General features: G+C 44.3%; 1 long non-coding RNA gene across 1 annotated transcript in view; it reads left to right on the forward strand.

Annotated features, from left to right (window-relative positions):
- LOC141051910 (uncharacterized) overlaps nucleotides 1-11,734 on the forward strand; it is a 51,864-nt gene extending 40,130 nt beyond the window's left edge. Inside the window, exons 2-3 of the long non-coding RNA XR_012220711.1 lie at nucleotides 6,269-6,521; nucleotides 8,941-11,734. This is a non-coding gene — a long non-coding RNA (uncharacterized lncRNA). The remainder of the gene's footprint in view (nucleotides 1-6,268; nucleotides 6,522-8,940) is intronic.
- Nucleotides 11,735-14,020: the final 2,286 nt, after the last annotated feature.

The raw sequence follows: 14,020 nt of genomic DNA on the forward strand, positions 1-14,020 counted from the left end.
AGGTCAGCGTGGCGGCGGTCAGCCATATTCCAGAGCGGCTCCCTTTCTCTGACGAGATCGATGAGGTGGTCCACATCGAGTCCTCCATCCTCACCGTCAGAGTCGGGAGCACGCTGTGAAGGCTGTTAAAGAAAAAGACAAAAATAACATAATTAGCCTCCACAAAAGAAATGAAATAAAAAGTGCAAAAAAACAAAGCAAAAATATTTATACTTACACGCTGGTGACCGCCGCGTTGCTGTCGCCGACGACCCTGGGAGGCACTGCGAGGACCTCTTGGCTGAGCACCAGATTGGGAAGACTAGAGAAGAAAACAAAAAATGTTATGTCTTTGGATGTAGGCATTTGTTTGCTGTGTGTGGTCTGCAGAACATTGTTTTCTATGTGTTGTGTGTAGTGTGATGTTGTGTTTCTGCGTTTGATGCAAAAAACTTACCAATTGTGAGCCCACTCCAGGTGTCTGTCCACCCCTTCCTTCTTCTTCTGGGAGCTCCTCTTCATCTTGTGAATCCTGTTTTGAAATAAAAGGCAATGAATAGACATATATTACAGAGATGATGGATTTTGGAAATAAAAACTTACCGTCAAACGCTGACGATGCGAGGGAGGGCTCCCAGAAGATGATGTGCTGTCTTCCTGGTGGCCACACTCCATGCCTGTGGGTGGTGTTCCAGCTGCTGCCATTGCTGCTGCTGCTACTGCTGCATCTATTGGGCGGCTGTTGAATAAAGAGAAACAAAGGGCCAATGAATATCTTGATATTCAATAGCCCTAGTTTGGAGGAATGGGGGATTTGATAATTACCGTCTCTCATCTGCTGCTGGCCTCCCCTCCTCAGCATGTTCCATTTGCTGCTCCATTTGGGGTGGTGGTGGTGCTGATGGTGCTGCAGTGGTCTCCTGCCTTCTCCTGCTTCGCTTGGTTGCTTTCTTGGGTGGCATGTTGGGTGTGGCTGTGGGTCCCACTGTCTTGCTTTTATATATGTCTTGTGGGCAGAGCTACTGAGCATGCTCAGACCAAAAAAAACGGATCCGGCCACCGGATCCGGCTTTCGCCGGATCAGGCGCATTGCGGCGCTCATAGGCTTTCATTGTGTGAAAAAGCCGGACGTGCCGGATCCGGCGTGTCCGGCTTTTTCGCCGGAGACAAAAAACGTTACAGTAGCCGTTTTTTCCAGACGCCGGATCGCGACACATTGCCGGATCCGGCGAAAACCGGATGAAACGCATGGCCATACGGCGCGATCCGGCGCAAATGCAAGTCAATGGGGGGGAAACCGGATCCGGCATTGCATTTCGCCGGATCCGGTTTCTGTCAAAAGCGCCGGATCGCACCTGACGGCGAAAACCTGATGTGTGAAAGAGGCCTTACAGGTTAAATCTTTCACTGTGCAATTTTCTGAAGTGAAGGGCACAGAATGTCTGCAGTCCATGTAAGCTGCTGTTGTTTTGGCTTTTCATTAGCCTTATGTTAATCAATCAGCTTCTTGGATTACAGCTGTATACTGTTCCTGGTAACAGCTACCCCTTTTTACTATTCTGACTCTTCCTGATGACTGTAAATCCCATGCGTTCTAGCCGCTTCTTAGATAATTGTATAACTTGTACTCACATCACCTGGCGTCCTCAGTAGTTTTAACTCCACTGGCAATGCAACTTTAGAAAGACCAGGACAAACGATGCCGTTTTCTTCCAAAATCCTGTATTAGTTTACAATGAACAGTAGGTAAAAAGGGGTAATTTGTACAGGGGAGTACACATGCATCTTGAGTAATGGCTGCTGTAGGCTAAACTGAAGAAGAAGGGAGGAGCAACTTAATACAGAGCTCAACTACAGGAGGGACATAGGGACAATTTTCACACAGTTTAATTCTACCTAGCAACAACAGGGAATTTTGCTGATTGGAGGAAGAACTAAACAGAGAAATATACATTACAGGTTGTTCCCATTCGTGGGACACAACAGTCTTTGACTAGTAATTAGATTAGGGTATGTATGTAAAATTTTGGACATGTAGGTGATAAATTAATGGGCAAATTTGTGGAAAAAAATAGCGTGGGCTCCCGCGGTAATTTCTCCACCAGAGAGGGAAAGCCAGTGAGTGAGGGCAGATATTAATAGCCTAGAGAGGGACCATTGTTTTTGCCCCCCTGGCTAATAAAATCTGCCCCCAGCCACCCCAGAAAAGGCGCATCTATAAAAGACCTGGCCGCCCACGGAAGACAACAGTGGTGGATGATCGCAGAATAATCTCCATGGTGAAGAGAAACCCCTTCACAACAGCCAACCAAGTGAACAACACTCTCCAGGAGGTAGGCGTATCAATATCCAAATCTACAATAAAGAGAAGACTGCATGCATTTCACTTGTTAAGGACTAAACTTCAGACAGAAAAGCCCACAAACAAACAGCAACTGAAAACCACAGCAGTAAAGGCCTGGCAAAGCATCAAAAAGGAGGAAACACAGCGTCTGGTGATGTCCATGAGTTCAAGACTTCAGGCAGTCATTGCCAACAAAGTACTAGAAATGAACATTTTATTTACAATTATTTAATCTGTCCAATTACTTTTGGTCCCTTTGAAAACAGGGTGGCACATGTTAAGGAGCTGAAACTCCTAAAACCCTTCATCCAATTTTAATGTGGATACCCTCAAATGAAAGCTGAAAGTATGAACTTCAACTGCATCTGAATTGTTTTGTTTAAAATTCATTGTGGTAATGTCTAGAATCAAAATTAGAAAAATGTTGTCTCTGTCCAAATATATATGGACCTAACTGTACCCTAATCTGATTATTAATCAAAGACATTTACAAATCTAAATGAAATTAAATGGTTTACGGTATGTAAACCATGTGTCATTTCATGTTGGGTTTTGTATTGATTTTACAGAAGCCGGCAATTGATTTAGGGGCTATTATCCTATGTAGAACTCTCTGAACTATAAATATATATATATATGTCTCAATGTCAATGCAGCCGAAGTCATCCTTATGACATGCAAACACATCCTGATATCGCCCCAGTAAAGTTTCCACCTGCTGGATCTGTAACTGAGTAAGGTCTGCCAGCTCGGCATGCATCTGCTCTAATATACGATGTCCCTCTTGTATATGTTAGGGTTCTGGTGTCGGAGTTGTATCTACAGTCACGGTCCAAGGGTCTGTTTCACCATCAATTGTACGGCCTGAGGTGTTGTCAATTCTTCCGGCATGTCCAGAATCTGTGCCACTTCACTTCTAGGAGATAGCATGATGTTATCTTCTCCCAAATTGACAAAGCGTACCGGGACCGTCCCGTTGTGTACAACGGCTAACGTTCGCTCCACAAGGAGCCCTGGAGGTAAGTGTTCCACAGTAGCTGGCTCGATCTGTATCTCAACTCCTTCCAGAGGGGTACAAGCCCATACGGGCTGGGTAAGCATGGTCTCTCCCGGTGGCAAAACGAGTTTAGCAGAGGCTGGTACAATCACCTTTCCCAGTGTCCCTCCATCACTGAAGGACTCTTGAAATACTCTCCTTTGGGGAGTGTGCGGTCTCCACTGCTTCAAGGCATCACCTGAGGGCTCATGGATTAGGAGACTCCCGAACTCCTCCAGCACATACATCCCTAGAGTGATGGCATGACAGTTACCTGCTTACCCATTGGTAAATACTACTCACTTTCGACCCAGGTCTTTGCCGCAGATGGCAATTTGCATCCAGACCACCCCTGCGACCGGGATGGGTAAGTGATTGGCAGCTATCAATTTTATCTCTGGGCCCCACTCAGGCCATATTGCCTCAGGAAAGTGTCACCGGAAATAGGTTTCAGCCGTCATAGTCACTTGTGAACCCGTGACCACCAGACAGCGTACTGCGTGACCATCCATTTCAGCCCAGACGAGAGTTCACGTAGAGACTAAATTTGTGGGACTTTTGATACTCCTTCATGACTGTTCAGGCTCCAGGCGGTGTCCTTCAGGCTTGGAGCCCTCTAGTTTAATGGACGTCGTGAAAGGGGTCTACTCCGTCGTGTGCACTCCCAAGCCATATGTTCAGTTTTTCCACAATTTAAGCAGGTGAGGGGCCTCTCTCGACGTAACATCCTTGTTTTGCAGCGAGGTTCAGAGCCATCTCTGCCCACTGACGAATTCGAGGTCCATACTGACTTATTTTTTGTCTCAGCCAACTCTTCTCGTATATCCTGGTTTTACTTCCTCAATTCTTCCAACCATCGTGGTTCGGTAACCATGTTCACAGATACTTCTCCGCTCTGGACCTTCTCTACCGGGACTGTCACCCCCTGCTCTTGCTCACGTCTGCGTGCCTTGCTTCCTATCTCATGACACGGTCAGGATCGCTGGTGCATCGCTAAGTGGTCGCTAGTGAGCTTCCACACAGGCAGATCTCACCAGCGACATCGCTGGGGACGGGGGTCGCTACTTACCTGTCACACTAGGCGATCCTGACGTCCACCCGCCCGGCTCCACGCTCGTCTCTCCACAGGAAGCGCCGCAGGAAGCTGACGACGAGAAACAGTCCTGGACGTTCTCACGCGATCAGCGATAACCAGCAGGGGAGCAGTCGGAGGTAAATATCAGACACAGCGATATCGTTAGAAATATCGCTATAACGTCACAAGTTATAGCGATATTGCTAGAGATATCGCTTAGTGTGACAGGCCCTTTACGATTCAGTGTCCTTGAGGTTAGACTGGCTCACCAGAAAACAAGAAGATCTTTTGATGGTCTTTTAGATGACAATCCCATTTGGAGGTAACTTTTGGAGCTAATTCTTTGCATCTATGGTCTATCTTGTTTTAGTTCATTGACAAGTATAATCTATTTAACATTATAGAGTGTGACTATGGTCAATATACATGGAGTTTGGACCCTCAGAAAAACTTATTTTGGATATCTCGAGGAAACCCAGCCTGATCTCGTTTGAGAGTCTGTTATGTAGACCTTGGCCAACAATAAACCTATCAACTGAGTAATATAAAGTAAATACTCTCACAATTCTACACTGCATTGCCCAACGGGATCTTTCACTCCAGTAAAATGCCAATGCTGATAACTGTCTTAGGGGGAAATTGCTTATAATGGTTACCTATGCAGGCTCAGTGATTTGGGTAAAATTGCACGCTTTCCAGGCTAAGTCGCCTTGACATGCATGACATTTCCTGAACAGGTATTTATTTGTGAAAATAAAAACATGGGTTCTACTGTTGAGACTTGAAATCTGTATATATTTCCCTAATAGGAATTGCTTTTTATATAGTTTCCAAGTGATTTTGACACTCTCTTTAGATTTCACACCTACATATTATGACCCATTATAACCTTAGAAAATGTAGTTCCTAATTAATAACACATTTCTATATCTTGAAGGATTTGCATAATTCCTTTTTTGCAGGAAGCTTTGCCTGACCACCTATAACACTAACTGGGGATACTGAACTTAAATGGGGCATGTTTAAAGAAATACTACTAAAATCCTGTAGAAAACGTATATCCTCTGGTAACAAAATGTCAAGGAACAAAAAGAAACGATTATGGATATATAAGACAGTACAAATTTTAATTAGACAAAAACAAAGGGAATTCAAAATCCTGAAGGCTGAGAAAACAGAAATAGTATTTCAGGAGTATAAAGATCTAAATAAGAAATGTAAAAAATAAATCTAGCTGACAAAGTTATCTACAGAGAAACAAATCACCCACGATATTAAAATGAATCCCCAAAAAATTTATAAATATATCAATGCCAAAAAGAAAATAACAGATGGTATCTGCCACTTAAAAGATGATAATAGCAAGATAATTATAGAGGACAAAGAAAAGGCTGATATATTAAACAGGCACTTTTCATCCATGTTCACCAATTACCTGTCTGTGCCAGTGATCTATCAACAAGGCTAAAATCAAAGTTCACCACCTGATATAAATAGTTTAACAGAAAAAGAAGTACGCCTGCGTCTGAGCAAATTAAACATTGACAAATCCCCTAGCCCAGATAGCATTCATCCACGGATACTGAGGGAATAGAGCTCAGTAATAAACAGACCGCTGTATTTCATATTCTTACACTCTCTTATAACACTTTCCTCATAGACTGTAAGCTTGCGAGCAGGGCCCTCTTTCCTCATGGTATTTGTTATAATCTACTGTATGTGATTATTGTTATGCTGTAATGTCTATTGTCTGTACAAATCCCCTCTGAAATGTAAAGTGCTGCGGAATATGTCGGCGCTATAAAAATAAAATTTATTATTATTATTATAACAGTGTCGGTGGCACAGGATTGGAGGATGACTGATGTGGTACCAATATTTAAGAAAAGTAAGAAGGTGAATCCAGGTAGCTACCATCTGGTAAGCCTGACATCAGTAGTGTGCAAAGTTTTTGAAGGCATCACAAGAGATGATCTGCAGAGATATATTGCAGAGAATAATATAATACATGACCAATACATGACAACCAACACGGATTCATGGAAGATAAGTCGTGTCTACCTAACATGTTGGGTTTCAATGAAGAGGTAAGTGCAAATCTGGATGTTGGTAACGCAGCTGATTTGATTTATCTGGACTCTGCAAAGGCATTTCATGCTGTATCACATAACCACCTTATACTGAAGCAAGCAAGGACTGTGGGAAACTATATGAAGATTGGTAAGGAATTGGCTAAATGACAGGAAACAAAGAGTCATCTTAAATGGTACATTATCTAAATCATAGAAACATAGAACCATAGAATGTTAGAGTTGGAAGGAACCTCCAGGGTCATCGTGTCCAACCCCCTGCTCAATGCAGGATTCACTAATCTATCTCAGACAGATGTCTGTCCAGCCTCTGTTTCAAGACTTCCATTGATGGAGAACTCATCACCCCTCATGGCAGCCTGTTCCACTCATTGATCACCCTCACTGCCAAAAAGTTTTTTCTAATTTGTATTTTCTCCCTTTTAGCTTTATTCCATTGCTTCACGTGTTTCCATGTGCAAATGAGAATAAGGATGATCCCTCTACACTGTGACATCCCTTCAGACATCCCTCCTCTTAGCCTTCTTTTTTACAAGCTAAACATTCCCAGATCTTTTAATCATTCCTCATAGGATATACTTTGCAGTCCGCTCACCATCCTGGTAGCTCTTCTCTGAACTTGCTACAGTTTTTCAATGTCTTTTTTAAAATGTGGTGCCCAGAACTGGACATAGTATTCCAGATGAAGCCTGACCGAGGGAGGAGTAGAGTTGGATAATTACATCACGAGATCTAGACCCTATGCTTCTTTTAATACATCCTAGAACTGTGTTTGCCTTTTTTCCAGCTGCTATAAATGGAATACAGTCAGCAGTGTGGACCACAGGGATCTGTTCTAGGGCTGATTCTTTTTAACCTCTTTATTAATGACCTTGTAGATGGGATTGAGAATAAAGTGTCAGTCTTTGCTGATGACACCAAACTATGCAAGATTGTAAAATCTGACCTTGACATTACAATATTGCAAAACGGTATGAATAAGATGTCTGAATGGGCAAACACTTGGCAAATGAGATTTAATGTAGATAAATGTAAAGTAATGCACCTAGGACAGAGCAATTCTTTTGCTGCATATACAATAAATGGGAATATGCTCAGGACTACAGAAGAGGAGAAGGACTTGGGCATTCTGGTTACAAGTAAGCTGAGCAGTAGTACTCAATGTCAAGCAGCAGTCACAAAAGCAAACAAGATTTTAGAATGTTTGAAAAGACAGATAAAATCCTGCAGTCCCAACTTATTATTACCTCTTTATAAATCACTGGTGAGGCCACATATAGAATATGGGATCCAGTTTTGGACTCCACATTTAAAAATGGATATTCAGAAATTAGAGTCAGTTCAAAGGCGGCAGCTAGATTATTACAAGGGATGGAAGGCCTCTCATATGAGAAGAGGTTGGAAAAGTTGGGCTTGTTTAGCTTAAGAAGCCTCAGAGGAGATCTCAATTACATATATAAATATATTTGTGGACAGTACACAGGACTGTACATGACTTAATCCTTCCAAAGACCATACTGAGGACCAGGGGGCAATCATTACGGTTGGAAGAAAGGTAATTCCGACAGCTAAATAGGAAAGAGTTCTTTACAGTTAAAGCAGTTATACTGTGGAATGCCCGACCACAAGAGGTAGAAATGGCATACACTATAATAGCTTTTATACAAGGGCTGGACGATTTCCTCAGTACATGTAACATTGCGGGTTATAGTTAAATTAGTGACAAATGTACAGTTGGTGGAGAAAGGTCGAACTTGATGGACATATGTCTTTTTTCAACCTATATAACTTTGTAACACTCCTTTCACGAGGTAGAAGTCCCCACAAGGAGAAATGGGCCATAGCATTGGGACAACATAGAGTTCTATTTTTTATCATTTTTATTACACAAGTGACCATAAATTGTGTGATATTCTAGATATAAAAAAGACAACAGTAATATAATTTATAGGAAAAAAGGGCAGATAGTGTCTTATCTCACTAATTGGAAAGGAAGTGTAAAAAAGAGCTGCCCACCTGATAGTGTATTCACAAGCGTGTAATGCCAGCTGCCGCAGATCCAAGGGTCGGACATGCGACCTTAACAGAACTGTTATATGGGAAGATTTGTGGATTGTAATCCGCGCTGCTAGCTAATTCAAAACGAGACGTGTTGAAGAAATGAAATTGTGGTTTATACAATGCATTTCAAAGTCTATCTGACTCCTTCTTCAGGAGACCCACAATAGAACAAGTATAGACAGTACTGTTATATTCTTTAGACAGGTTCAAAATTAAAATAAATGCGCCAAGGAGCCACCTGGCATATTAGTTCACAGGTGCTGACGTGTTAAACATGACAAATATACGAGACTTGAAACATAAAAGCATTGTTTGCATAATAATTCTACTCATTATGTGTTGCATTCCTTTTCAGAAATAAAGAAAATACAGACATGGAAAAAATGTATATATACTGAAAAAGAAAAGGAGAGGGACGAGAACTCACAAAGAAAAATGCGGAGCTTCTCCACAAGCTGTCTCCCAACTGCACAAGCCTACTCCTCCACTGATTAGCGCTTCAACTTCATAATAAATGGTGCAGGTTTCTTTTAGAATTGCAGTGGTTAATCTGCTCAGTTGAGAGCTCCTGGAATCGTTCATGCATTACGGCTCAACTGTCTACTGTTAGCCACCCACTCTCCTATATGAACTGGGTCCTGGATAGCACTCATTGTCAGAGCAAGATTCTGCTGCATGGTTAGGAGATGGTGGTTTGTGGTTGCTCTTTGAGAAGGCATTTGGTGGATCTATCTGAGACTGTTGCTAGGTTTTGGGTGTGTGATAAGTACCCTTCTTCTCCTACTTTGGTTTTACCCCATCTTCCACTCCCCGATGCATACCTCTGTTATATGTGTGTGTATATTTGCATGTTTGGTATTTTCCTTTATCCCTGTGCGTATTACCTTGTTAAGCCTGGTTGGTGTATTATGGTACACTACTACCCTTTTTCCTGGGTGAAGGGTACAGATTGAGGACAGATTCAGGAGCGAAGACAAGGTACATGGCCCCAACGTCTTCACCATCAGAAGTAATCCGGGAAGCAGGGGAAGCTAGGGCGCCCCTAGCGATAGGGACAGGGAAGGAGCCTCCTGGTCCCTGGACACCCGACAACAGAGTTGTGGTAGGGTAAGTGTGCTGTCCAGCAGCTGAGCAGATGTAATCAACTCCCTGGTGTGATCAATGGGACAATGCCACACCTTACTTAAACTCCCTGTATACTGCTGTGACTTGCCAGTTATTGTGCCAGTTTTCTTCCATGGACTCTGGTTCTATTATGCAGTTGTGCTTTCCTGTTCTTGACCTGGTTTGTAACCCTAACTACATCCATCTCTGTGATCCTCCCTGATCTGACCTTAGTTTCTCTGAGCTTGCTTTACCTCCTGATATCTGACCTTGGCGATCCACTTACTACATTACTGCATTCTACTCTGAGGACAGAACCCAGGGGACTCACTGTAAGTCTACATTTCTGTATAGGGTTTGCGGGTTAAGGCCAGGGTCGTGAAGGTAGTCATTTTGAGCTGATGGACTCAGAGACTTTTTGCATAGCAAGAATTGATGTAGAAGCGATAGAACCACAGAATAAAAGAATTGGGCAGAGGAGCATGATGTAGCAGTACTGGAAACATTGAATAGCAAAGTTGTATAATGGTAATACCCCTACATCTGAGTTGGCCTATATGGCCCAAGACTGACCTCACAGCAGCACGTCTAATTGCTGCAACAACCAGTTGTGCCGATGATCAGAGAATGCTAGCAGAAAGAGGAAGCAGTTGCCACCACTGAAGTGAGTAAAGAGTAGTAACAGGTTTTCAATAGCCCTGCGGGGAAAAAAAAAAAAAAAATATGCATATCTGAGTAAAGTGAGATTTATTCAACATTTGACCTTTTTGCCAGTCCCACATTATTCCCAAAAAAACATTCACTTTCATCAGGGGTCTCTGATACATGTGGCTTTGTTTGACACCTGGATAATGATGCCAGCAGACAGGGTCCATAAAGCAGATATGTAACATCAGAGAGCTCTGGATTAGTGATGAGCGAGTATACTCTGGGAAACCTGAGCAACGAGTATACTCGCTCATCACTACTCTTGATGCATTAGGATCGTTATGGTGGAGAAAGCCCCCAATCCACTTCTACTTGCAACACTTCTGCTATGGGCCCACCAGGTGAGTTGGAATCTCTAAGCTGTAAGTCAAGGTGAGCAGCATAGACCGGAGGAAATAATGCAGTTGCAAGACAGCACATGGATGAGCAAGGACCAGTGCAGCAGGGTATGCAGTATGGCAGAAGGACATGCTTGAAGCACTTGATGCAGCTGAGCCAGATGTGCAAACAGTACAGGAACGGCAGAGAATTGTAAGCAACTGTTATCTTGCTGCCGGAGTGCGGTTAGACACAGCAATAGCAGAAATATATAAGCAAATTAGTAACTTGCTTGCAGAGATGTTGTTACTCACCAGAATAGCAGAGTAGCAAATATGGATTAACAAGATTGTTAACATATCTTGACACAGCAGAGGAGAGATTGCTAGAATGAGCTAGTTGCTAGATTGCAGACAGGAATAGCTGTTAAGAAATTTAGACACTTGACTAGAGCAGAATCAAAGGTAAGTTGAGACAAACTACAGAAAAATCATGTAATTGCAAGGTGCTTAACATCCTGCATACTCAGGCAGTGGACAGCCACCTTAGCTTGCCAATAAAGGCTAACATTATTGATGCTTATCAGCCTAATACAGTTTCACAGGGCAGACTAGCACAGAGGGAACCCGTTAGGAGAAGGTAGCAAAACCTGGCTCTGTATATAAGATAGGTGAGTAACACTGATCTGAAATATGAACCCCCTTATATGCCATTTTTTACCACCATTAAGCCAATAGTAAACCCTTATAACCTTTTTATGGTACCATATTACAGAACTGCATTGTGTCATGTCCCTGTGGGTTGTTGTAGGTTTTCTGCATTGGCTGCAACAGGACAAAAATGAAGAAGTAATAAACCATGTGGAAATAGTGCAGTTTTACACAGATTCCGAAGAGAACTTCCTTCAAAAATTCAGCTGATGGTTGCACCCAAAAGCAGTACCGTGAAAATACATGTATTAACATGCAGTTGACCGCTGTAGTGTTTAGTGCTACACTTCATTTCTCCTATCTGATAAACCTGTCTTTACAGAAAATTATTTCTTACTTAATTCTTTAAAAGAGAAACAGACTGAAGGCATAAGCAGAAAATGCGATGATTAAGACATCGCTGCGGCAGACCTTTGATCTAAGAATGAAACCACCCAACATAATTCCTATCACAAGAGATATAACCTCACGGTGTTGGGTCTGATACATGGCTATCATCTCTGGAACTTCTGATGTAAACTTAAATTGATTATCTTGTTTATATCATGGCAGGAATGTATGGCCGCCTTCCGATTACCACCGCTGTATCAGCTGATTCACAATGGCAGACTCAGGATCACTTGGTTGTCTAGACCGCCCGATCATAACTGGAGATAGTTCCTAGTAAAAAATATACAGGTTTCTCTCCCATTTCTAGGTACTATGAAATAATGAGTAGACACGCTCAAATTCTCCCCTAATAATTATGCCATACTCTTCCTCGCTCCCTCTCTTCCTTCACCCTCTTTTCCTCCCTCCCTCTCTCTCCTCCTCCTTCCTCTAAGGCCTGTTTCACACTTCCGTTTTTTCAAATCCGTCAAAATCCGTTGTTTTCCGTAAAAAAACGGATCCGCCATTTTTTGCAGGATCCGTTTTTTTTGTCCCATAGACTTCCATTACGGTTACCGCGGATCCGTCAAAAAAACGGATCCGTTTTTAAAAAACGGATCCGTTTGCATCAGTTTCCGTCAAAAAAACGGAAACGGATCCGTTTGGCGGACACAAAAACGGAAGTGTGAAACAGGCCTAAGTAATATTTCCACTAGATAGCGCAAAATAAAAGTACTACACATATAGTGCCTTCATTTAATGCCCTTATATCAGCTATAAACAAAGTACCTAAATAATATTAGTGCCTCCACCTTGACTATCAGGACTCACAGGCTTTTCTATGTGTGTGTGGGGCTCTCAGGACTCACAGGCTTTTCTATGAGTGTGCGGGACTATCAGGATTCACAAGCTTTTCAATGAGTGTGTGGAGCTGTAGTAGGTGCGCAGGATGTAGTGTCGAGTCACGAGACAACTACGGTGCCTTTTTAAGAATACGTTTATGGGACTTGAGGGGACTTTCCTCAGTCACGGCCTGATAACTGAAACAGGGGTAACACAGGTTGCCCACGCAGGGGCTCTAAACAAGCAAACACAATAACGCAGCACACGACTACTCCCGGCAACGGCCGGTCACTATAGGGCCGCGGTTTGGCCGACTACGGGTCCTTAAGTCTAGAGTCTACTTAGCCATCCAGATGTTCCTCACCGCTCGGGCTGGTGGTCTTTCGGCGAAATAGTTGCTGGGCCCAGTTGCTGAGGTGGTGACACAGTATTCGCGCTCTCTGGCGTGCTGAGGACATGGGAGCCCCACAAGCCCCGGCGGAGTCCTTGGACGGATGGGTCACAGCTCCCGGACCTGGGTAGACGGCAGCGGTGTATAGTGGCGTGTGACAGGCCACCTCCGCAGCTAACGGCTGCGACGGGGAGTCCGCGATCAAGAGGGGCCCAGCTCCTGCTGCGGAACGGAACGTGACAGTCATGCCCGCCGACGGCGCAGTGCGGGCCGTGGTCACTGGTGAAAGCAGGGCGGCCGTGGGTGGCAGGGAACAGGCTGCGGTCACGGGCTCAGGGGAAGCGGCCGCGGGCGACCGTGGGTAGGCCACAGCCGCGGGCAGAGGGGTGGTGACAGCGGCCTTCGAGCTGTGCTGGGTCTGCAGTGGCCGCGGTCTGGACAGGGGCAACAAGTCTCGGACGGCTCTCCGGATACCATCCCCCTGGAGTCTTCAGTCGGCGTTCTCCCTGGTGCTGGTCAGTCACTCTAGCTGGCAGATGCTCCCACGCTCTCCTGCTCTCCCTGTCTCGGTCTGCTGACTCATCATCTGGGGGATTCCCCGCCTCCTTTATACCGGTCCCTCCCCCAGCCCACCTATCAGTCACAATGGTCCATCCTTGAATCCTGTTTCCCCCGGAACCCAGATGACGGCTCCTCTGATTCCGGCCCGGACACTCGACGTGGGCCGTTCCTCCCACACTCCCACGCCTTGTATGTTCGCCAGTCCTCGGGCGGGGGTTTCTGTAGACTCATGTTAGTTCCTTGGGATGATAGTCCTTTGTCGCCATACGAACTGGTCCTGTTCGTAGCGTTCAGGGGGTTTGCCAGCTGTTGACCGCTTGGAGCGTTGAAGCTCGGGTGTAGTGGAGTCTTCTGGGGTGGTGGAGGGTGATCGAATAGTTGGTTCTGGTGGGGTGTCCGGGTCGGCAGTAGTGCCACTACTGGGACGCCCC

The sequence above is a fragment of the Dendrobates tinctorius genome, unplaced genomic scaffold (assembly GCF_039654945.1).
Source record: "Dendrobates tinctorius isolate UK_male_01 unplaced genomic scaffold, ASM3965494v1 ptg000158l, whole genome shotgun sequence".
Taxonomy (NCBI): Eukaryota; Metazoa; Chordata; class Amphibia; order Anura; family Dendrobatidae; genus Dendrobates; species Dendrobates tinctorius.